The following is a 24,959-nucleotide window of genomic DNA, read 5'->3' on the forward strand; positions in this document are numbered from 1 at the left end:
CACAGAGCTATACAGCACTCACAGGAGAGATGTGATTTTCTTAATGCAGTTAAGTGGCACAGAGAGGGTCAGAGTCCTGAACTTGGGAGTCAGAATGACATCAGTTCAAATCCAGCCTCAGATACTTATTAGCTGTCTAACCCTGGGCAAGTCACTTAACTCCTGTCTCAGTTTCTTCATCTGTAAAATGGGAACAATAATAGTGCCTATCTCATGGGGATGCTCTGAGGATCAAATAAGATAATTTATATACAACACTTTACAAACCTTAAAGAGCTATGCAAATGCTAATGGTTGTTTTTGCTGTTATTATTTTGTTACTATTATGGGAAAAAAGGTGGGGTTGAAGGGTTAGAAGCTTGGAAAAAGCTCATTAAAAAGGACTAGAATAGGGGGCAGCTAAGTGGCACAGTGGATAAAGCACCAGCCCTGGATTCAGGAGGACCTGAGTTCAAATCCAGCCTCAGACACTTGGCACTTACTAGCTGCGTGACCCTGGGTAAGTCACTTAACTAACCTCATTGTCCTGGGCGGGGGGGGGGGGGGGGGGAAGGACTGGAAGAAGATAGCCTGGAGAATATTCCCAAAAACTTATGGAAGTTTTTGAAATTATCTAGGAAGGAAGGACATACAAAAGTAGGAGTTTAATAAGTACTTTAAAAAAATAGTAAACATTTTTATTTAAAGTTTTGAGTTCCAAATTTTATCTGTCCCCCCCCCCACTCCTTGAGGCAATAAGCAATCAGGTATGGGTTGTACATGTATGATTATATAAAACATTACCATATTAGTCATTGTGTATAAGAAAACTTGAATTTAAAAAAAATGAAAGAAAGTGAAAAATAGCCTGCTTCAGTCTGTGTTCAATCAAGATCAATTCTTTTTTGGGAGGTAGATAGTATGCTTCATCATTAGTCCTTTGGGATTGTCTTGGATCATTGTATTGCTGAGAACAGTTAAGTCATTTGCAATTCTTCATCAAGCAATATTGCTGTTACTGTATAAAATGTTCTCCTGGTTCTGCTCATTTCACTGTACATCAGTTCATACAAGTCTTTCCAGGAGTTTCTGAAATCATTCCGCTTGTCATTTCTTACAGCACAATAATATTCCATTACCATTATATACCACAGCTTGTTTAGCCATTCCTCAATTGATGGGCATTCCTTTGATTTCCAATTCTTAGCCACCACAAAAAGAGCTGCTATTAATATTTTTGTACAAATAGGTCTTTTTCTCTTTGGGGGGATGTCTTCGGGATATAAATCTAGCAGTGGTATTGCTGGATCAAAGGGTATGCACAGTTCTATAGCCTTTTGGGCACAGTTCCAAATTGCAGTAAGTGCTTTTTGAATGACTGATGTTGAGGATGGAAAGGAATAGCCAAGGCAACAAATAAAAGTGGTCCTAGACATTAGGGGTCAAGAGGTAATGTGGTCAAAGTTCCAACAGAAGGCTTGGGCTGCAGCTGTATGACGATGGAAAGGAAGAGACAAGATACAAAAGCTCATTATGAAATAAGACCAGATGTGAAAATTCAGGAAACAGATCATAAACCAAACACAGAGGCAGGACACAACGGTGATGGCAAAGCTTAGTTAACTAGACATCTGCTAAAGCACTCTCATAGCTAAAGGCAAAGCAGCTGAAATTCCTGACTTTATTTAATGATAATGTCATTCTCTGAAAAGCAGAGAGAGCTGTGAGAGGAACTGTTATTCAGGATCCAATTCTGATATTTCTAACTCTGAGATTCAATATTCTTCAACCAGTGAGGAGAAAACACTTGCCAAAGTAGAAATGATGGGAATCTTGTAAGGAAGCAACTATTGCTTCTTAGAGTTCATGGGGGAAAAAGAAAGGAAAAGGCTCCTAGATTTGGGGAGAGTGGATTTCAAAGAGTTGAGAATAAGTAGAAGCCCAGAGTCAGCTAAAGAGGAACGGCATGCTCTCCAAAACTTAATCTGGACAACACAAACACAAATCCCTCTTTCTAGAAGGAAGCCAAAGAGGGACAATGCTAATAAAGAGACTGATGTGGATGCATGAGGAAGTCACCAACCAACTTGGATTTGAAAATTAAGAAATCAACAGAACTCTTGGCTCTGTTGTACAAAGATCAGCTTGGGCTTTTTAAAAGGCATGAACAAATATGGGAATGAGGGACTAAGGCAGCTTTCCATATATCCTCTACCATGGCCCTGCTCTTTATTCACAACCCTGGAATAAACACATTCAAAGGACTTTCTGTTCCTGTGGTCCCTCCCACAACCTCCATTTAAGGAGGAAGCACAGGCCTGCCATGCCTCATTCCTCTTCTGGAGGCCTTATGTACTTCTCCTAACCCCAGGTTCCTTTGTCATCCTCTCCCTCCCCTTTTCAGCTTCTCCTTATGCATTGTCTTCCCCCAATAGAATGAAAGCTCCTTGAAGTCAGGGACTAACTTTCTTTTTTTCCTCTTTCTTTTCTTTTTTTTTTTGGGGGGGGGGGCAGGGCAATAAAGGTTAAGTGACTTGCCCAGGGTCACGCAGCTAGTAAGTGTCAAGTGTCTGAGGTCGGATTTGAACTCAGGTCCTCCTGAATCCAGGGCCAGTGCTTTATCCACTGCGCCACCTAGCTGCCCTGACTAACTTTCTTTCTACTTGTATTTGTATTCCTTGTCTTGACATAGTAAAAAATAAATGCTTGTTGTCCAGCTAACCGGTTTTCAAAAGCATCACAGTAGTATAAAAATAGTGACACATTAAGAACGTTAAACTTTAGAATATGCTGAAGCTGGCAACAAATGTAATGGAGAGTAAAATAGAGGAATGTTGGTTTGGTTTTTGTTTGGTTTTAAGCCGGGTTGGGGGCAAGAAAAAGATTAATGAAGAGTTAGGCTGAGTCTCAGACTAGATAAGATAGTAACAGATTACAGAGAAACAGCAGAACTTTTCATAGTTTTGTTTTCATTTTTTTCTGCCATGGAGAATAATTTTCTAGTATTTCTAGGAAGCAGAGAACCAAAATGACTGGCAGGGAGTTGGAACCCAAGATAATAAGGAAATGGCCAAAGTACCTGGCTGTTCCTGATGAGGTCAAGTCACCAGGTCTAGATGAAATACATCCCAGGGGACTGGAAGAACTGGCAGACAGACTTGCTGGTGATCTTCATCTTTTTTCAAAAACTCAGGAGGAATGGCGAAGAGAGGTGGCTATAAAGCTAAGGGTGAGCAGATGTCATCTCAATTTCCTAAAAGAGAAGAGAGCAGATTTTTCAAATTATAGGCTAGTGACTGTGACTTTGATTCCTGACAAAATTCTCTAAGTTAGTCTTATGAGGCCTTTAGGGAGAGAAGATGTGACCACTCAAAATCAACATTAATGGCTCAAGAATATTTTATGATGGTAACTTCATTTCCCTTTTTTTTGGGGGGGGGGCGGGGGGAGGCAGGATCATTAGAGTGGCAGACCAGGAGAAGCTCATAGGTTATATGTTATTTATAGGAATGGAAGGACACTTCCTGTCAGGCCAGGCTACAAATTGTCTGAGCCTATGCTAACTAGGGAGAGGTTCAAAACTTCTGGAGCTGCCTCTTGGCCTAAGATGCTTTGGTGACCAGCAGCACATGGAACCTCACCATTTTGCTAAGCGGTGGACACTAATCCAGTCTTGTGGCACTTCCAGAATTGGCTTTTTGTAGATCTAACAGAGGTAGTCACAGCAGATGGCAACTATGCTCATCATCTTCATTTGGGTCAGCACAGAGGACAAGAGCCTGCCTTGAACAGAGGCATTCCTGGTGAAGAGACACTTCTTGTCAGTAAAGGTGCCCTCAAAGGCCTTTGTAGGTATCTTGAAGATAACCCTGATGATCTTTCAGCATATCTTGACAGCTTCTCTTTGGCTGCATCCCCAAATAGGAGCTGCTTCTTGTTTGGGAAGATGGAGGGCTGTTTCCAGTAAGCATGATGTCTGGATATGCACCATGTCTCTACTCCATCTCTCCATCTCTCCATCTCTCTCTCTCCCTCTCTCTCCCCCCTGCCGCACCCCTTCCCTCCCTCCCTCCCTCCGTCCATCTCTCCATCTCTCTCTGTCTCTTGCTCTCTTTTTCTCCTCTCTCTTTTGATCTCAAACAGAAGGATGGAAAAAGTGAATACCATAGATTTTAGCAAATCATTTAACAAAATCTTTGATGTGACCTTAGGAGGCAAAAATGGGTAAGAGTTGTCTAGATGACACCATAGCTAGGTAGATTTGGAATTCATTCAATGACTGGTTCCAAAGAGTCAGGTTACCAGTAGAGCATTAGACTTTTAATTGGAGGTTTCAGGGTTCATGGCCCTGTTCTGGCAGCAGTTAGAGGCAGCGTGATCTTGCGGCACAGTAGACACAGCCTTGAAGTCTAGAAAACGAAGATGTGAATCTCACCTCAGCTACTTACTTACCTGTGTGGTCATGGACAAATCACTTAACCTCTATAGGCCTCAATGAAGGGCTCAGAATAGATGGTGTCTAAGGTTCCTTTCCAAATCTAAATCTGAGTACTGATTACTGACTTGATGCCAAAGTAGAAGAAGGTCTCAAATATAGTGCCCCAGGGTATTTGTCACTGACCCCATTCTTTTTGAGTGGCAGAAAACCTTTCTAATAAATAGCTGCTTAAAAGTGAAATGAACTACCTCCCAGGGAGATTGGTTTCCCTCTCACTTTAGGCTTTTCCAGAGGTAAATCATAGAAGGAAATTCTATTCATGTATAGATACCAGTAAATGATTTCCTTTTGAACCCTAAGGCTTTGTAATTCTGTAAATGGAATGGAGACAGGAACTTAACAATACAATCAAAAGAACATGAGTCTTGGACTCAGAAGACCTGGGCTCAAGGCTCAACTCTTGCACTTAATTAGTATACAATCAAGGATGAGTCACCTAATTTTACAATCTATTATAGACCTCATCTGTGAAAAAAAAAAAAAGGAGGGAGGGAAGAGATCAGGACAAGGTGTAGACTATATGATCTCTAAAGTTCCTTCTAGCTCTAAATATTATAAAGTTGTAAGAGGTAAGTTAACTGGGGCAGCTAGGTGGCACAGTGGATAAAGCACTGGCCCTGGATTCAGGAGGACCTGAGTTCAAATCTGGCCTCAGACACTTGACACTTATTAGCTGTGTGACCCTGGGCAAGTCACTTAACCTTCAATGCCCCACCCCCCCAATTTTTTTTTAACAAAAGAGGTAAGTTAACTTAATTATCTTTATCATTTAGATAACAACTGGGCACTGAGTTCACATGACAAGTGACATAGTGAATGAATGAAAAATGGATTAGACTGTACTTCTCCAAATTTCTAAAAGAATGAAGCACAGTCTCCCTTTAAGTCAAGTCAAAATAACATGAATCACTTGTTAAGAGTGGAACCAACTTCTTTTTGCAGATAACTAAGTATCTGAGTAACTGACAGTTAAATAAAAACAAGCAAACAAACAAATACAATTCTCAGTAGCGAGGTCTTGGGAGGACTCCACTACACAAAGCAATAGTAAGGAACTGGTGGGCATATTCTTTTTTTTTTTTTTTTAGTGAGGCAATTGGGGTTAAGTGACTTGCCCAGGGTCACACAGCTAGTAAGTGTTAAGTGTCTGAGGCCGGATTTGAACTCAGGTCCTCCTGACTCCAGGGCCGGTGCGCTATCCACTGTGCCACCTAGCTGCCCCCTGGTGGGCATATTCTAAAAGCAGAGGCAGTATAAAGGAAAAAAATCCATCATCAAAATCCATCTGGAAATGGTTGATGCACATGTGAGCTACTGACTGAAGCATCTGCAAGTGACTAGAATGGAGAAGGTTTAGGGATAGTCTGCAAACTCTGCACTGAACTTTAGAAACAACAGAGGTTTATTACAAGTTGCCTTTGTACCATTTATCAGTCAGGGTTTACAGGAAGCTGCTGTCCAGTGCTAGAAAGCTATTGATGTTAGCAATAGCTGTGGAGCTCTTCCTACCTGACAATTAAAGATGTCCTCAACTTTCAAGCAAACTTCAACCAGTGCCTACAAAAGCACAATAAAAAGAGCATGCCCCATTGAGTATTGGACACTGGCTGTTCTCTCAGTTTGTGGAGATAAGCTGTCACTCAACTCTTAAGTTTATTTCTATTTTCTGTTTTCTCTGACAAGAAGAAAGATCTTTGGACTGGAAAAGACCAAAGATAGATGGCTAGTAGCTTGCTGAAAACCATGATAAGTAATGTGGTTGCAAGAAAGTATTTAACTGCTCTTGATGAATTCAAGACACTTGCTCCGGAAGAACTAGCGCTTGGGGTCCTGAGGCTAACAGATATAACTACCAAACTACCATCATAAATTTCTGAAAGACTATGGAATGAGCAGCTAAAAAAAGCGTTCTGATTTTCAAGAAAGGACAACAGGGGGGGCAGCTAGGTGGCACAGTGGATAGAGCACCGGCCCTGGAGTCAGAAGTACCTGAGTTCAAATCCGGCCATAGACACTTAACACTTACTAGCTGTGTGACCCTGGGCAAGTCACTTAACCCCAATTGCCTCACTAAAAAAAAAAGAAAAAAAAAAGTAAAAAAAAAAGACAACAGGATCATAGATTTAGAGTTAGAAGGGACCTGAGAAATCACCGGGCCATTCATCTTGTTTACAAAAAGGAACCTGAAGCCCAAACAAATTCAATGATTTGCCCCAGGTTACCCAGGCTAGAGGTGGCAGAGCTGTATCTTCTGACACAAAATCTCATAGTAGATTTTCATGGTGCCCTGCTAGGATGAGAACAAAGTCTGCAAACTGTAGGACAATGAGCAAGACTCCAAATCCTGGAAGAATTCTAAAATATATCATCAAAATCAAAATTTAGAGAAATTTGAAAATATTAAAGGGATGGTTAGTGACTTGGGTAAAGGCATACTTGGCATAATTACCAAATGTGCAGGTGATCTTCACATTGAAAGACAAAGTAAGGCTCCAAAAATAACCTGACTGGCTAGAGTATTAGGTTGAGGCTATTATGATGAAATTTAAAACCAGGAAAATGATGATAATAGTATTATTAATGCAGCACTTTAAGAATTGCAAAACACTTTGCAAATAATCTCATTTTATCCTCGAAACAACCCTGGGAGATATTATCTTCATTTTACAGATATGGAAACTGAGGCTGGGACAGGTTAAGAAGTAGAGGGTCACACGGCTAGTAAATATCTGAGGACAGATTTGAACTTAGGTCTCCCCAACTCCAGGTCCACTACTTTATCCACTATGCCTTGTAAATTATTTACCCTTGGGTTTTAAAAAATCAGCTTTGCTCGTACAAAATCGAGATGTAGCTAGACAGCAGTTAGTCCAAAAAAGATTTGAGAATCTTGGTGAACTAAAGTTTACCATGAGTCACCAGTATCATTTGGTAGCCAAAAAAAGCCAATGTGAACTTTGGCTATAGCCAAAGAGGCACAGTGTCCCTACCTCTAGGAAGGTGAGGCCGTTTTATACTCTGTTCTTGTCAGAGTATAGTTAGACCGCTGTGTTTACTTCTAGGTACCAAATTTTAGGCAGTACACAATAAGCTGGAGGAAGGGAACCAAGATGGTGAAAGGCCTTGAGATTGTGCCCAAAATGACTGACTGAAGGAACCCAGAATGTTTAGCTTAGAAAACAGAAGACTCAGAGAGAAAATGATAGTCAATGCAGGTACTTCCTCCACCAATGCATAAACTCTTCTAAAGCCTTGTAGACTGTCTTCATCTATTGCTATGGCCCACCCTCCCCAAAGGGGGTGGGGAAATCTACTGGCCAACTAGCTTTTCTGCACTAGGAGGACCTGCCAGAACTTTCCCTCCACTACCACAGCCTTTAAGGACCACTATAACAGGCACCTCAGCTTCCTCATTTAGAAAGTATGCATTTTTTAAAGGTAAACAATTATTCACTTAGGCATAACTACACTCTCTATCTCAAAGAAGATGACTCAAATTCAAGTTCATGGACTGAACAAGAGTTGATTTCTAAAGCCCTTAAAATGTGGTTCCAACAGACACTGGCAACCCTATAGTTATAGGTGTCAAGCTCCACCATAATATATTTTTATAATAACTCTGTTTTTATTCCGGTGCTTTTTAAAATGGAATCTGCTCCAAATAAATCCACATTTAGTGACTTTTCAGCCTTCAGCTGCTTGTTGCTTATAACATTCTATAAATAAAAGAAACAGTGCCCTATAACACACTGTAAACACCCACAGACAAACAGAGCCAAATTCTTCCCATTATGACCCTGAGACTGTTGCCAAGATACTTCAAGGACCTACTTGAAAGAATGCCATGTAGGCCATTTCCTGATTAAGCTCCCATCTAAAAAGGAATCAAAGCATACTGTCTTTGCCCAGTGCCTATCCATGCTCAAATAATTGCTCCACTTTATTGAGATGAGACTCTTTGCTCATAATGTAGTTTAAAAGCAGGAGCAGTAAAACCCTAAAAATTCCCACTGCAGATCTTTGTGTGTGTTGAAAAAACACTGGTTTGTTACACGATTGGCTTCATCATGGGTATATGTTAATAACACTTCACTGTGCAAATCAAGGTCACACCCAAAGTAGGTCAACTAAAGTAGGGTCTGTAAGTGGCTGGTGAATCTAACGGAAGCTGCGTCAATCACTTCCCTCTGATCTTCACAAATCAATACAGATGACTAGAGTTCACAGATCACAATCATGTGGTAAGCCACAGAGATCACCAAGGCCAAGATCGGTCATGCCAAAGACTGTTCTATTAAGGTCTTGTCAAAGTCTACTTACTGCCCACGCAGAAGTTATGACCTTACAAAGGCTAATGGCTTTAATATGGTTTATACAGACTGTTAAAATAACTGCGCCAGCAGGAAACATAGTTTTCATATTTCCAAAGAAACATCACTCTGAGAATACTCCCTCCAAAGAGATTATATTTGTGGTTCACTTCCTCCAAGAATAAACTACTTTCAACACTTGTCCTTTAGACTGCCACTTAGAAACCAAACGGCTTTGAAGCAATATTTGTAATAAAATGGTTTCCAGCTACAAACTAATCCTCGGTATAAGCATCCGAGCGCCAAAATCTTTAACTCACTTTCAGCTCAACACAATGAGTATTAACAGAGTATTTACTATGTGTTCCAGCTGTGCGGTATCAAAAGCATACAACACAGTCTTGAACCTCAACGCCCTTTAAATCTTGTTTGGGAGACATGATGAGACAATTAGAGAACAAGACAAGACAAAATAAACATGTCAGGGCTTGAGTTGCTTTCAGGAAGACCTAGATTTAAATTCTACCCCTATGGTTTGCTGGCTGCTTACACGGCCGAGTAGCTTAATTCCCCTGGGCCTTGGTTTCCTCGTTTGTAAAATGAGAAGGCTATAAAACCTGTGAAAATTTATACTTCTCAGGACCGTCATGAGGTTCCAATGAGAAAACATGTAAAATGTTTTAGAAACCTGAAAATTTCTATAAATAGAAATATATACACATATTCAATCATCCAACAGGCATTCACTGACATAGCCGATTATATGTCAGGCATTGTGTGAGATGCTGTAGCTCCAAAGACAAAAATAAAACAGTCAGGGCAGCTAGGTGGCACACTGGATAGAGCACAGGCCCTGGAGTCAGGAGGACCTGAGTTCAAATCTAGCCTCAGACACTTAACAATTACTAGCTGTGTGACCCTAGGCAAGTCACTTAACCCCAACTGCCTCACCAAAAAACCCCCAAAAAACAAAAACAAAAAACAAAAACGGTCCTTGTCCTCTAGGAAATATTCTCATTAATATTATTTTTAGTTAAAGGCCAAAACGTGGGCTTCAGAAAACAAATACTGGGCAAGGTTAGGAAGGAAAAAAGATCAAAGATTTCCTTGAGAACATCAAACTAAAGATGATTCTTCAAAGATGGACAGGATTAGACAGGGGGGAACAGGAAAGGGATGAGAGGAAAACATGAGCAAAAATACAGAAATAAGAATAAACTGAGCATGTCCTCAGGCATTGCATTAGAAGAGAGGGTTCATGTTGGCAAGTGTTAGGAGAAAAGGCTTCACGGGGAGTGGGGGGTGGGCCTAGAGATGCAAAATCTCCTACCTCCTTCCCTCCCCCTCATTCCTAACCCCCCAGATTCCGAGTTCCCTTAACTGATTCTCATATGACACAGTCTGGAGTCCTCTCGTCATTCTGAGCACCCTCCTCTGGACATTCTCCAACTTATGACTATCATTGCTAAAACTGGTGACTATCCAGAACTGGATGACGTTCTGCATGCAGGTCATCAAGCTCAAAGTACAGTGGGACCATCATCCCACTTCTTCTGGATATCATACTTATGCTACACCCACAGAACTTCCTTTCCAGCAGACCAGAGGCCGAATTATAGCCTCTGGAGGCATGACTACACTGCAGGTTATTGTTCTGATACTTCCCTCGATCACTCTCCACCTCTTCACCCAGCCCCAAAGCACTGTACAAATACTGTTCAATATAATGGGCATTTCTAACCTTAATTGAAATGAACAAATGATACCAATATATACAAAAATGACTTACATTATCTAAAAATACATGGGGTATATAGCATATGGAATTATATAGTAAAAATACAATATTAAGGGGCAGCTAGGTGGCACAGTGAATAAAGTACTGGGCCTGGATTCAGGAGGACCTGAGTTCAAATTTGACCTCAGACAACTGACACTAGCTGTGTGACTCTGGGCAAGTCACTTAACCCCAATTGCCTCACTCCCCAAAAAAACAAACCAAAACAAAACAAAACAAAACAACAGGGGCAGCTAGGTGGCACAGTGGATAGAGCACTGGCCCTGGATTCAGGAGGACCTGAGTTCAAATCTGGTCTCAGACACTTGACACTAGCTGTGTGACCCTGGGCAAGTCACTTAACCCCAATTGCCTCACCCCCCCCCCCATTAAACCAAACCAAACCAAACCAAAAAAACAGGGGCAGCTAGGTGGCACAGTGGATAGAGCACTGGCCCTGGAGTCAGGAGTACCTGAGTTCAAATCCGGCCTTAGACACTTAACACTTACTAGCTGTGTGACCCTGGGCAAGTCACTTAACCCCAACTGCCTCACTAAAAAAAAAAAAAATTTAGGAAGGACCATGAGGAAGAAAGGACAAACAGGTATTTTTCAGCATAATGAATGCAGAAGACTTCTGCTGCTGCTTTTGCTGCTGCTACTGCTGATGCTGCTGCTGCTTCTCCAAGACAAGTAACCACATGAAAGCTAGGCCAATTGACATTCTCAAATAAATAAATAAATATTCCAAGTGTTAATACATAAAAAGTTCTCAGTGCCTTCTTTTACAAAACAAAGCAACACCAAAAAAAAGAGAGGAAAAAATATCGAAGTTCTTGCAACAGTCATACAGTCTTCTGTGATACCATTGTCAATAACTGAAAATGCACATGGGCAAGGTGGCTGGTTTCATTTTTGAACACTTAGAGCATGATACCATTTGCTCTGCAGGCAGACACTCCCTGAGTAGGTGAGTAGGTCACATCAGCAGGTGGGCAGCAATAGGATTGGGCAGATCAGAAGGGAGGAGGTGAAAAGCATCCAAAGTCCTGGTGAGTAAGCAGGGTCCAAAGTCATAGAAGTAAAGCCAAGCAGGGATGAAGAGATGGGTCGGGAAGAGAGGTACCCAGTAAGAAGAGTCTCCCTCCTGTTGTTACACCAGCACATCGAAGTAGCACTGTGTAATACATACTGTGCTGGGTGATGAGCAAAGGCCTTGTGCTCCACTCCCAGGTTTGATGAACCTCCAGTCAAAGATTTCCCAGAGCATTTATATGTTATCTCATTTGAGCCTCACAAGATCTTGTAAGGTAGGAATTACACGTATTTTTTTTTTTGGGGGGAGGGAGAGGGAATAAGGGTTAAGTGACTTGCCCAGGGTCACAAAGCTAGTGTCAAGTGTCTGAGCCTGGATTTGAACTCAGGTCCTCCTGAATCCAAGGCTGGTGCTTTATCCACTGTGCCACCTAGCTGCCCCCCACATATCATTTTACAGAAGAGAAAACTGGAGCTTGAGTGAGTTATCCATCACCAGGCAGGTAATAATAATAGCTACTATTTCTATAGCACTTTAAAGTTTGCAAAGAACTGTGCAAATATTATCTCCTTTGATTTTCACAACTACTCTGGGAGGTCGGGGCTTTTATTATTTGTATTTTACAAATAAGGAAGCTGGGGCAGGCAGCTATTAAGTGACCCATTCTGTTAACATAGGTAGTAGGAATCCAAAGAAGGATTTGAATCCAAAGGATTCCTAAGCCCCAGTCCACCCCCGTGCCACCCAGCTTCTCAGGTGTCAAAGGTGGGATCTGAACCCAACACTCTATCCAGAATGCTACAACTACAGGTATGTAACTTATATCCAGGGAAAGGCTGGACTCCACATGTACTAGTTGGTCTCCTTTATATTAGAGGCAGATCACTAGATGATCCACAGATGTTCTGTTTTTCAAAATAGGAATGTGTAATAGATTGAACAAGACACTTCAGTGACTCTCTACTACCCATGGGGGGAAAATATAAACTCTAGTTTGACATTTAAAGATTTTATTTCTTTTGGAAAAAGCTAGGTCTTTCCATCTTACCCAGCTGGAAATTGAATAGTCACTTACAGGTCGCATCTCAACACTGATCAGTACAGAAGTTGGAATGTCCTCCTTTTCTCACTTGAGGCAGTTTATCCCTCCTTAGGCAGCCTGGTGAAGCCCTGCTACTGAGGGCCCCCCCACTTTGGGGCTGGACGTAGTACACAAATCTGACTAGTTTAGCAACTGCAGTTTGGAACTCCTGAACTCAAGCAATCCATCAACTTCAGCCTCCCCAATGGCAGGGACAGGGAGTGTAGGAATGTGCCACTGTGCCAAGCCTTTAAAGCCTTTCACAAATACAATGCTTGGTACATAGTAGGCTCTTAATAACTTGCCTTTAAAGCTGTTTTATAAGTACAGCACCCGGCTCTTAGGAGCGATTGATTTTGCTCCAGCTTACCTTTCCAAGCTTACTGAACATCACTCCTCTTCATATTATCTTTCAGCCAAACTTAGCTCAATGATTCATTAGTCCTGGCTCCCAGCTTTTGCCGGAGGACCACGGATGAAACATCCTATCCATCAGGGTACAGAATGAAATAGACATATTTCTGCAGGCTGTCATTGAGGGAATCCACTTTGCTTGATGATACATATTTGTTACAATAAATTTATTTGTATCTTCCTTTTTCCCCAATGGGGAGAGGGGTGGGAAGGAAAGAAACAGATTTCTGTTCATTTTTTTTTTTAAATAAAGAGCTGGGGGTGGTGGGTGGAGGAATGCTACAGATATGAAATGTTCCATACACTTTCAGATGAGGTCACTGTATTATTAATTTTATTTAACTGTTTACCTTTAGGGCAAAAAGACCTATCACAAAGTGAGGGCAATCTGTAAATGTTTGTATTCTTAAAAGCAAACATATCTACAAATATTCATTTTTAAAAAGAGATAGTTATAGACTTTCTTGATTCCTCTTACTTGTTTGTACTCTCTCCCTCCATTCCTAAACTATAATGTATACATTTGTCTCTTTACATATTTTATTCCCCAGTAGATTATAAGTTCCTTGACAAAAGGAACGATTTACCATGATACAGAACACTGGTTCACTGTTGGTTGGAAGTTGGTCAAACCATTATGGAAAACAATTTGGAACTATGCCCCCAAAGTCAATAAATTGGGCACACTATCCAAGCAATGCTACTCCTAAGTCTAAACCCCAAAGACATCAAGTAAATAGGACCCATCTGTCCAAAAATATTTATAGCAGTTCTTTTTTCCTAGTGGCAAAGAACTAGAAACAAAGGGAGCATCCATCAGTTGGGGACTAGTTGAACAAATGATGACATACGAATGTAATGGAACATTACTGTACTATAAGAAACTATGCCAGGGTACCATGAAAAGGCATCAGAATGGATCTTTTATTATTTACCACAGAAAATGCCATGCTTTTGCAAACAGAGTATGACAACACAGGAGGGGCAGGGGCTATCGTCACATATATTAAAAATATGGTGGCTTAATGGTAGGTTTGGAAGTCTGAATAATTTATACAATCTCAACATTCTAAAGATAAACAATTAAAAAAAGACTTAAGTACTCAGATCAATCCAGTGACCAATCATGTTTCCGACTACGCCTATTTCTCCTTTCCTTTCTCCTTTCCTTCCTCCTTTCTTTCTTTCTTCCTTCCTTTTTTTTTTTTTTTTGCAGGGCAATGAGGGTGAAATGACTTGCCCAGGGTCACACAGCTAGTAAGTGGCAAGTGTCTGAGGCTGGATTTGAATTCAGGTCCTCCTGAATCCAGGGCTGGTGCTTTATCCACTGTGCCACCTAGCTTCCCCTCATGCCTATTTGTTATAAAGATTTTATTGTCGTTTTTACCTCCATGGAAAGGCAGGGGGGAGGGAGAGAGGGGAGAGAAAGAGAGAGAGAATATAACGTCTTATTAATTGAAAATAAGGGGCAGCTAGGTGGTGCAGTGGATAATGCACCAACCCTGAATTCAGGAGGACCTGAGTTCAAATACAGCCTCAGACGCTTGACACTTGCTATCTGTGTGACCCTGGGCAAGTCACTTAACCCTCATTGCCCTCTGAAGAAGAAGAAGAAGAAGAAGAAGAAGAAGAAGAAGAAGAAGAAGAAGAAGAAGAAGAAGAAGAAGAAGAAGAGGAAGAAGAAGAAGAAGAGGAAGAAGAAGAAGAGGAAGAAGAGGAAGAAGAAGAAGAAGAAGAAGAGGAAGAAGAAGAAGAAGAAGAAGAAAAAAGGTGGTTTGTTTTTTTTTTTTAAAAGATAATTGCTGTCATAGGAAATGACAAAAGGAACAATTTAAGAGAACCTGGGAAGACTTGTATGAACTGATGGAGGGTGCAGTGAACAGAACCAAAACAACTCACAGAACAACACTATAAACTACAAAAAACTTTGAAAGACTTAGGAAACTCAGATCAGTGCAATGACCAACCATGACTCTGGAGGACCAATGGTGAATCCATTATTTACTTCCTGGCAAAAGAGTGAAAGATTCAAGGTGCAAAGTGTGACATATTTTTGAGCTACAGGAAACCTTTTCTGATTCCCCTTTAATTCTAGTGCCCTCTCCTTGTTGATTATTTTGGATCTATCCTGTGCCTATCTTGTTTGTATCTAGCTGTTTACATGTTGTCTCCCCCATTAGACTCTGAGCTCCTCAAGAGCAGGGATATTTTTTGCCTTTCATTATATTCCTAGAGCTTAGCACAGTGCTTGGCACACAGTAGGTGCTTAATAAATGTTTAATGAATGAACATGCTAAATGTATGCATCTTCTTTACTTGGCTTTGCTTCTTTGTTACAAGAATTATGTTTTTTCTTTTTTTCTCCCATTTTGGGGGATAAGGGGAGTTAGTGATCATGAAGAGGAGGAAAAGGAGAAGGAAAAGAAAAGATGGTCATTGAAGCATTTTTTATGCACAGAAGTTCACAAGGAAACAGAAACAAGCAGAGCAGCTTTGAAAGTAACATACTGAATTATTATATAGATACATATATACACACGTATATGTGTATATATACATACACACACTTTAAAGCACATTGTATGTAGGACTCACAGTTTTACACACATATTTTTTTTCTGGTCTTTTGTACATACATGGAAATGGTTCCCTTTTTTGGAGTTCAATAAATTTAGACTAAAATAAAATGAAATTAGATGTGTGTATTGGGGAATTAAGTATTTGCTATGAGTTGTAGTTGTCGAAGTATTGTTGACCCCACCAACACCAAAGTGGGTACCCACTTAAAAATTGATCACTTTTTAATGATATCAGGAAATTAGACACTCTTTAAAAGGTTTTTGAGGAATAAAAATATTTGTTAGGCACAAGACTAAATAAGCATTTGGTGAAGACATTACAGAGAAAAGATTCTTAACATTTTTGTATGTCACGGTCCCCTCAGGTAGTCTGGAAAACTCTATCAACCCTTTTTCAGAATAACAGTTTTTTAAAATTAAAGGAAATGCTAGATTTCAGTTAGAGGATGGTAAAAATAAAGACGCAATTTTTCCCCATACAAGTTCACCAACTCCTTAAAATTGATCTAAGAACTTCTTCAGGGGAGAGAACCCCCTTTGGGGCTCCATGGACCCCAGGTTAAGAAACCCTGAACTAGATAGTATCTCCTCTTATGAAACATCAATTATTGTAAAAGCAATGCTTAATTTAATTCGGAGTTTACTCCCCAGATCTAAGTAGAATATGCTCTGGTCAGAAACTTTCTGGGCTATGATCAATCAATTCAGTTTTCTTTGAGCCTTCTTCCACCCTTGTCTCATTTTACTAAAGGGGATTGGTTCCTTGCTCCAAGCATTGAACTAGAAAAAAGGTCACACACTTTCCTTTCTTCTCTTCTCTCTAGTCATTCCCTTCACTCTTGGCAGCTGAGGCTTAGGGGATATCTTCCTCTGGAGAGTCCCCAACTGACCCTCTGCTAATAGACTCAAGCATGCAACCCAATGGCAAAGTATGTCCTTGGGAGAGATAGTGTGCGGTTAGTGATTTCAGTACTACATGAACTTAAATTAAGATATTAAGCTTCTTTCCTTCACTTTTACTGGGACATCTGTGAAATTGAAGGTATTGGAAAAGATGATTTCTAAGGTATCTTTCAACTCAAAACCCTCTGATCTTGCTAAAATGGATGATAAAATTATATGGTCTGGAGCTCTCCCTTAGAGTAAGAGGAAGCTAAGCATGATCCAACATGTTCCCTAGACTGGATGAGAGACATTAACAAGCATTTATTGAATGCTTACCTATGTGGCAAGCACTATGTTAAGCACCAGACAGTCTGCTACCCTCAAGGAACTCACATTCTAATGAAGTGATCTTTTAAAAGTTCATGGGGGGGGGCGGGTGGGCGGCGGGCAGCTAGGTGGCACAATGGTAAAGCGCCGGCCCTGGAGTCAGGGGGACCTGAGTTCAAATCCAGCCTCAGTCACTTGTCACTTACTAGCTGTGTGACCCTGGGCAAGTCACTTAACACTCATTGCTCTGCAAAAAACAAAAAAACCAAAACAAAACAAAAGTTCATAGGGGAAAAAAAAAGAGAGGCTCTAAAAGGAAAGATGGTTCCTGAGGAGGTCCTTGAAAATTTAATTCTAATAATATTACTGCAAAAGATACTGATAAGGAAGAAAAGACATCTAAAAAACCAATATGGCTGTATATGAAGCTAAGTAATTCTGCTCTTTTGTACACGTTGCTGTCATTCAGTCATGTCTGACTCTCTGTGATCCTGTGGACCACAGCACGTCAATACTGTTCATAGGGTTTTCTTGGCAAAGATACTGGAATGATTTGCCATTTCTTTCTCCAGTGGATTAAGGCAAACAGAGGTTAAGTGACTTGCCTAGGGTCACATAGCTCATGGATGTCTGAGGCCAAATATGAACTCAGGTCTTCCTGACTCCAGGCCCAGAACTGCTGCCCTTTCTGTACACATACAAAAGCTAAAATAAAGAGCACTACATAGTAACAAATACATAACAGACAAATACACAATTGGCATGGATCTGAAAGAATAGTGTCAGGAGGGTTAAAGCCCCAAATGAGCTAAGCCTTGAAAGAAATACTGATGATACTTTTTAAAAGAGTATGTTTAAAGCAAGAAAAACCAGGAACATAGAGGCCCACTGCTTGGGGCAGATGGTTAAAAAAAAAAAGTATTAACTGATGACAGGGAAATCAGAGCTACTTAAAATCCTGTTTTGCTTTCATCTAATCTGCCAAGGAAAATGATCTTCAATCTGGAAAGGAAAGAATAAACATGGGGAACTGAAGCCCAACATAGGCAAGGAGCTAATAAAACAATAACAGCTCTTTTAAATGAATTCAAATCCTCTAGCTAATATAAAATTACATTTCAGGATACTGAAAAAAAAAACTTGTAAATTTGATTGCTGAACTTTAGCTGGCAACCTCTACATAAGCGCTGAAAAACAAAAAAGGTGCCAAAAAACTGGAAATGGGCAAATAGTGCCCAAATTTTAAAAAATGGTAGCCATAGCAGCTTATGGAAACTATATAGAAGTTAGCTTGATATTGATTCCCAGAAAAACTCTAGAGCTGATTATTAAATGGTTGGTTTGTGAGAACTTAAATGGATTCACAAAGAAGAGCCAAATTAGTGCCTCTTTTTGCAAGAATGATAGCTAAGGGAAATGGTATAGATTCAGGATTAAGATCATTATGTATTATTATTTAGCCGAATATGTGACAAAGTCTTTCAGATATTCTTGTACACAAGATAGAGAAACATGAGCTTAAAGATACTACCATTAAATTCATAGTTGGGAGAACAACTATATACAAACAGTACTTATTAATAAATCTGGCTTCCTTGGCTTTCTCTGAATCTTGTTTGTCTTCTACAAGAAGCATTTCCCAATCTCACTTAATTTATTGCCTTCTCCCTTTTAATTATTTCCTTTTTTCCTGTATGTAGCTTGTATGTCCACCTTCATTGGCTTGCTGTCTCCTTCACTAGACTGTGAGCACCTTGAGGGTAGGGACTGCCTGTTTTTATATCCCCAGTGCTTAGTGCTTATAGCACATAGTAAGAACTTATTAATGTTTTATGACTGACTGACTCCATCACATTCAATTTGAAGGGAAGTCTCTAGTGATATACCAGTTTCTATTCTTAGCCTTGTTCTGGTCAACATTCCTGCCAATACTTAGGGGTGTTTTATAATTTGTGGAGTAACAGAACCTGAATTTTAAAAGATCTAATCAATACAAACCAGTGAGCTAAACCTAACTAGATGAAATTTATAGGAATAAATTAAAGTCTTACATTTATGTCCTGTGTTCCCCTACACCATCTTATGCTACAAGTTTAATATGTGCGTATTTTATACTGGACCTGTGATTTCATCAACATATTCCTCTGTCAATAAATGTTAGCACCTTTTCTGCTACTGGGTATCTAAGAGGCTAAGAAATTTGCCCTGAGTCACATCGCCATTCAATGACAAATGCAGGAGGACATGAACTGAGATCTCCTTGATGCTGAGGCCAGCTCTCTCACCGGGCCATGGTAGCTCTAGGGAGAGAGTCAAAGAGATAAAGAAGCACTCTAGGCATTCAGAGTATGCGATTTCTTTAGAGGAACAGACTCACGATCAGTATATTTAACTGATTTCTTATGCAGTCCTGAGTCTACTCTCAAAAGAACTATTTTTCGGTGTATTTTCCTTGCAAACAACTTCCCACTTTAGGCAACTGATTATTGCTTTTTACAACAGAAATTCAGCCAGCCCTGAAATACCAGTTACTTAAAAGAGATCCTTTTTGTTGTCTTTGCCATCAATTGAAACTTTATTACTCCATGTTGAACTATCAAGGAGCAAGGAAAATGTTTTCTTTAAAATCCCCAACAAAGAAATGACCACTTGTTAAGTGTTTTATAAAGAAAATTCTTGCTCATGTCAGGGCTGGACTAGTTGGCCTCTGAGGTTCCTTCTAACTCTTGGATGTTGTAAAAATTAAGTCAGTTTCAAAGGAAGAGTGCTCATCCAGTTAGGCATGGTTCAAATTAGGCATGAAGTAAACCCCATTTAAGTGGTTGGGCCATTACCATTAAATGATCAAAATGAGGGGGGAAATTACTCAATGTAGTCAATTGGCAACCAATTTTTTTTTTAATCAAAAACTGACATAAAAGATTTACGCCACAGCAAATTGGCTCAGCCCATTTCCTCATTTCTATTCCCATTGACTTCATGTTCTATAGAGCAATAACCAACGCCTATAAAGAATTAAGTAAACAAGAGCCCATAAGCTCAAGAGGTAGTGACTTGTCCAGGACCATAAAACCCAGTTTGTTTCAGAGGTGGGACTTGAACCCAGTTCTTCCTGGTAACCCAGCGCTAAGTTAAGAGGAAGGTGTCTAGCAGAACTGGTAAAGGGATCTTCCTCACCTGGGAGTTTCCAATAGCAATGAAATCCAAAGTGCAGTCCCAATCCCTATCCTGTTATGAGCCAGAAGCTTTCCAGGTGCTGAGGCCACAGAATCATCCATGTCCTCAAGGAATTTATGATTTGGCACATGTCTAAATATATGACCACGAGGAGGGGGAAGGGAAGGCACTAGGAGCTGGGGAGGGTAGGAAATGAGGAAAGGCTTCCTATAAGACTGGGGCTGACACTGACTTGGAAAGGAAACAAGTGCAGGAGGTGATTCTAGCCATGGGGAGCAAGCGCAAAAGCATGAGATATAGAATGCAATGTTCATTTAAGTGGAAGTCGCATTTCAAGAACATTTTGGTTATTTCTTTGGCCAGGCTGAGACCAAGGGAAGAAGGATAGACACTATCTTGGACAGTGTTGATGATGGCCAAAAGGTTTTGGGTTTTTTTTTTTTTTTGGACAGTTGTCAAACTGGCATACTGAGGGGCAGCCAGATGGCGCAGTGGATAGAGCACCGGCCCTGGAGTCAGGAGGACCTGAGTTCAAATGCGGCCTCAGACACTTAACACTTACTAGCTGTGTGACCCTGGGCAAGTCACTTGACCCCAAATGCCTCACTAAAAAAAAACAAAAAACAAAAACTGGCATACTGAGGGAATGCCATGGAAGTTATATATTTGTATTTCAAAAAGATCAGACAAAGTCTCTCAGGATATGTTTATAGACAAGAGAAAAAGGCACAGGCTGGTAATATAGTTGGATTCATAACTGATTAAATGCCTAAACCCAAAGAATAAGCATTAATGGATCAATGTTAAACTGGAGGGTGGTATGTAGTCAATTGCACCACAGATCTTCCCTTGACCTAGTTCTCTTCAACATTTTTAACCATAACTTTCATTAAAAACATAAATGGAACACTTATCAGATTTGCAAATGACACAAAGCTGGGAATGATGGTGAACATGTTGGCAACAGAATTTTAATGTGAGATACTAAAAGGTCTCTAGAGACTGGAATAATGAAATAACTCTCATACAATGCAATTAAATAGGGATAAATGTGAAGTTTTACACTTTAAAAAAGTGTTTAAGCACTAGGTATGGCTGGACAGTAGTTCATGTAAAAGCAATCTGGGGATTTTAGTAGACTACAAATGCAATGTAAGTGTTATTTGGCAGGCAAAAAATTCTAATAATGTCTTAGGCCATATTTTTTAAAAAAGAATAGTGCCCAGGGGAGGTGATAGGCCAACTGACACTGATAACTTATGGTATGATGAAGGGACTGGAAGACAAACACGTGAGGATCAGTTTAAGGAAGGAAGAGTGTTTCCCCTAAAGAAGAGAATATTTAAGGGAGGTGGAGGGAAGAGAGATGACAGGACACCTGTCTTAAAATATTTGAAATATTTTCTTTTTCAAGAAGAATTAGGCTTGTTTTTCATGGTGTCAAAAGGCAGATTTAGAAACAATAGGTGGAAGTTGCAAAACAATAGATTTTTTTCAAAATTTAATGAAAAATTTTTTCCATGAACAAAAATCAATTTTCTCCCCATCCCTTCCCACTTCCCCATTGGGAAAGATAAAAATTAAAAAAAAAAGAAAAACAAACCACTTTTTAAAAAATACACATAATAGGAGGCAGCTGGGTAGCCCAGTGGATAAAGCACCAGCCCTGGATTCAGGAGGATCTGAGTTCAGATCCGGCCTCAGACACTTGACACTTACTAGGTGTGTGACCCTGGGCAAGTCACTTAACCCTCATTGCCCCCCCCCAGCAAAAATACACATAATAAATCAACATTAATAAGCAAAACTAACTCCCTCAATGTCCATGTCCAAAACCCAGATGTTCTAATCTTAAAGCAGTAGATTTTGATGTGCTAAGGGAATACTTCCTAATCAGCAAAGTTGTCCAAAAGCACAAAGGGCTGCTCTATGATGTAGGGAAGGGGTTTCCTATTGAGGCAGGCTCAGAGTGGGGAGGGTCACTTACCCTCCAGGGTAATGTTAAAAGGCATGTCGATATGAAGTTGAACATGAAAGGGAAATTGTTCTTGTATGCGTGCCCAGCTCAATGTGCATTGTCTATTTAACCTGACATGCATTTGTTGTCTATTTTGTGGAAGAGATTGTATTAGGCGCTAGAAATAGTGAGCATGACAAATGGGGCCTACATCTAGAGCTATTCTAGGTTTTGCCTAGGACATCTAGGTTAGCCCTGAATGGAGGCAATGCAGCTAAACCTCCAGGGAGCCTTGATGAGCAGGAGCTCCTCTTCTGGAACTGTGGTTTGGCTATACCCAATCCAGGGGAAGTGGAGGTGGGGGTGGGGAAAATGTATATAGCCATGGTATTCAGGCATCTACAAAAATGAGCTGCAAGTTCAGAACAACCAAAACCAGAGGCTCTTACTGGCAGCAAATATGTAAAGGGCAGAAAATGTTGCTGTGGCATTGAGATAAGTATACTTACTACATCTGTATTTCCAAAAGTGACAAATAAACAGTCATAGATGGAGAAAGCACAGACCAACCTCCCTACCAGAGAAATTAAGAAGATTGGAAGAACCTCTCTCCCTTCTAAGTTGAGATGGGGCTGAGAAGCAGGGTGGGGTTTCTTACTTGAGAGAATTTGAAAAACAACAACATGTATTTCAAAGAGAAAGTTGTAAAAAAAAAAAAAATCTCTGAAGATGTTGAGAGGAGAGCTAACCTGTGCCAGGAAAATGGAGGAGGATATCAAAGGAAAGGAATGAAAGCAGGAACACTCACCTTTTGGAGCTAATAGATCCGAGGCTCACCCCTTACCACAGAGCAGGGAGCTGGATTCTCTGAGCAAGAAGCAGCTTCTCATGTTCTAAGAAATGAGAATGTGGATCCACAGGTGCCACCAGTATAAAAGTTATCTAGTCATTAATTGCCAGAAGAAAAAGGGGAGACAAGCAGTGAGAGTTGCTAACACCCTGATGAGGGGCACCAAGCTGCTCTTGGCTGACTTGATATGAATAATGGAAAGGCCTGCCACCTTCTCGGGGGTGAGTATCTAAAATAGAGATGGAAAGTCTTCTTGGATTTTATAAGTAGGAGGTACAAATGATACCAACAGAAAGAACCTAATGATGATGAAATACTGGGATAAAAAATGAAGACCACAGGGCCACAGATGGTGTCTTCATCACTGCTGCCAAGTGAAGGTAGGGGCTTCTTATGAGAAACACTGATTTGAGAAGTGAACAGCTGGATAAAAACAGTGTCTGAGAATGGTATTTAGATTTCTGGACCACAACTTGTAGAATAAAGGGCTCTTGCTCAATAATGTAACATACCTGTAGAGTACTAGTAAAAATATAATTGGATGGAGTCCTCCAAATCTAAAGTAGAAGGATTTAAATTGAAATTTTGAGAGGAAGGGAGAAGAATGTCCGCATGCATCTGCCAAGCCAGACATCAAAAGGAATAGCTATTGTAACAAGAAAAGAAAAAAAAATGGTAGAGGCTTGATAATACAGGAAATAATTCCCAATAAGAAAGCCAGGAGGGGGGCAGCTAGGTGGTGCAGTGGATAAAGCACCGGCCCTGGATTCAGGAGGACCCGAATTCAAATCTGGCCTCAGGTGTTTCTGAGTCTTGGTAAGATGAACCTCATGAATGGATATGCCTATCCAAGAGTATACTTTATTGAAAAGGAATAGAATAGGGGGCAGCTAGGTGGCGCAGTGGATAGAACACCAGCCCTGGAGTCAGGAGTACCTGAGTTCAAATCCAGCCTCAGACACTTAACACTTACTAGCTGTGTGACCCTGGGCAAGTCACTTAACCCCAATTGCCTCACAAAAAAAAAAAAAAAAAGAAAAGAAAAGGAATAGTGGAATAATACAATTCTGAAAATACATCTGTGAGAAAATACAGGAACAGAAAGAGGAAGCCTAGTAAAAATAAATATAAAGGAATGGTAGGAACTAATAGAGAAAGAAGAAGAAGCGATTTGTCTTAGGACTATACTCTGATCCAGAGGTGGCAAAGATGTAGCCTCTCAAGTGCTGCCCAAACCATTTCCCCATGTAATGGGGAAACATTGAACAAAATAAATAAAAATAGAAGACATAGATAATATTAGATTTTAAAACTAAGTCAATATGCAGCCTGTATGAATTAGTGGTCCACAGCTTCTACTTGACTTTGACACTTCTGCTCCAGACTACCTGCATTCTCAGAGGATTACGGCAGCCTGACAAAAAGATAGGATCACACAGTCAAGGGAGACTCCAAGTATCAGATGTCTACCAAAACTTCAGCAACTGAAAAACTCTTGACTTGCCTTAATGACAACTACATTCATCAAAAGGTGGAATGAACGATGGATACTGCTATTCTAGGGCTGATTTTTGACCAACAAGGAGGAACTGATTGCTGAAGTAAAAATGACAGGGACTGTGAGGGGAAAATGATAAGGAAAGTCAGGCCTAGTCTAACATGTAACCCACACTTTTGGTGAATGGATTTCATTTCAAAGGGTTTGGACAAAGGATAGATAAGATATCTCATGGCTGAGAACACTGTAGGAGAAATCAGTCCAAGATGAACAAGAAACTCTCAAAGGTAAAATTCTGAAGAAATAAACACAAATGATTCCAGTGAAAAAAGAAAAGGGAGAGATGTCTAAACGATATTGATGGGACGGCATATGGAAATCATCAATCAATTGATTAAAAAATATTCATAGAAGATGAAAAGAAGTATAGTTAGCAGAGGATGAATAGAAAAAAAGTGATATGGCCCTATGAGAACAAGATGTCCTTTGTGATTACTAAGCCCCGTCAGCAATCTTTGAAAGGTCATGGAAAACACGTGGAAATACCACAGGAATGGAAAGAGGCAAATGATGTCATCATCTTCAAAAAGG

General features: G+C 40.3%; 1 protein-coding gene across 11 annotated transcripts in view; it reads right to left on the bottom strand.

Moving 5' to 3' along the window:
• ARNTL (aryl hydrocarbon receptor nuclear translocator like) overlaps positions 1–24,959 on the bottom strand; it is a 94,037-nt gene that overhangs the window by 57,421 nt on the left and 11,657 nt on the right. For 10 of the 11 annotated variants that reach the window (XM_043971323.1, XM_043971327.1, XM_043971325.1 and 7 more), the window contains exon 2: positions 3,059–3,232. The exons of the other annotated variant lie outside the window; for it this stretch is intronic. The gene's annotated coding sequence lies outside the window, so the exon portion shown is untranslated. The remainder of the gene's footprint in view (positions 1–3,058; positions 3,233–24,959) is intronic. 11 annotated transcript variants of the gene reach the window in all.

The sequence above is a fragment of the Dromiciops gliroides genome, chromosome 6 (assembly GCF_019393635.1).
Source record: "Dromiciops gliroides isolate mDroGli1 chromosome 6, mDroGli1.pri, whole genome shotgun sequence".
Lineage (NCBI taxonomy): Eukaryota > Metazoa > Chordata > Mammalia > Microbiotheria > Microbiotheriidae > Dromiciops > Dromiciops gliroides.